This window comes from Branchiostoma belcheri, unplaced genomic scaffold (genome assembly GCF_001625305.1).
Source record: "Branchiostoma belcheri isolate BF01 breed outbred unplaced genomic scaffold, Haploidv18h27 scaffold21, whole genome shotgun sequence".
In the NCBI taxonomy this organism is placed as follows: domain Eukaryota; kingdom Metazoa; phylum Chordata; class Leptocardii; order Amphioxiformes; family Branchiostomatidae; genus Branchiostoma; species Branchiostoma belcheri.
The window spans coordinates 1,623,848-1,625,342 of record NW_017803602.1 but is presented as its reverse complement, the minus strand read 5'-3'; positions in this window follow the sequence as shown (position 1 = coordinate 1,625,342).

The window sequence follows — 1,495 nt, the reverse complement described above, 5'->3', positions numbered from 1 at the left end:
TTCAGTTCTGTCCCATCACTGGAACAATGTACATGAAAACCCATAGCGTACAAATGTACCATGGAACCACCAAGGCCATGCCATGCACGTTCTACCATAACGGATATCATGGTTATATCATTATTCGTAAGCACTAGCTAAACACAAAGTTGAACAGGGTTCAAGGACAACAGAAGCGTCACTGATGCACATACATGGGTCGCTATGCAGCCATTAGGTCACAACACCGAAATAATCCTCCACAAAATTGTGGTCGACAATGCATAGATCCTTTATGAGGGTGAGGCGCGGGTCAGTACAGCGGCAAATCATCAGCTCAAAGGCGGTTCAATCTGATGTTGCTGTTTTAAAGAATAGATACCCACATGTACGCCGCCTACATATGCCATTGTCGAATACAATTAGCGCACAGATCGGAAGCTGATCACAAAACATTTTGTAACTTATTACTCATACCATTACCAAAGCTAAGTGAACATCAACCAAAAACAAAAGTCATGAAAATTGTTGGGCATGAGTACTGGCATAGGGAGCTTGCTCAGCCTCAGCCTTGGCTAAATTATGGATGCAAGAGACGTATTCCGAATAGCCCATTGGCAATATCACCCGGACGTTATATGCGTCAGGTACAAGTAACTTAAAGTGAATGGAGGATGCTTGTCGTCATGTTCTAAGTAATATAGTATAGAGCAAGGAGTCGGCAAGACCAAAAACACACTGAACGATAAAAAAAGAGGAATCTGGAAAACAATTTAGCTAAACTGAACCAGACCCTACTGCGCCATGCACAGTTCCCGAAGTCTGGGATTCCAAGAGGCTGAATAGCTGGAAGAATAGCGACTAACAAACCCTAAGTAAGCTGGGTGTTCTCTCATAGCAACTAGAGAATGGAGAAATAAAGCATTGCTCCAATAGCTCAATCACTGGCGCTACTCCTAATAAAAAGTCATAAATTGAGAAGACGCATTTCATTAGCTTCGTAGAGATGGTGTATGCAGCTGAATGGGAGGGTTCGACAAATGGCTGGATAGCAGCTTGATTGCTAGCTTAAGGACACAGATTCCAGAAAAGCGCTGTATTAACACAGGTCTACTGAGGCAAAAATGGCCGTCATCAACTAAAAGCAAAAAGCGGGTTTATACTAGTAAGCGAAATTGAAATAGCATTCTTTGAAGGCCTTTAAAATAAACCTTTAAGGATCTTAAAGACGTTACTTCTTGTCCGCATATATATAAAACACAGACCGTCAAAGTCCACAAAACAAGAAAGAAACAACAAGAATTCGGAGATCCCATACCTCCATGAAAAATGGAGTTTGCGTGCAAATGTTTTTTATTTGTCGCATTATCATGTAAAATCCATAAAGGCGTTCTAAAGTTATGGTGAATACAAATGTGCGGAAACGCACACACACACACACACACACACACACACACACACACACACACACACACACACACACACACACACACACACACACACACACACACACACA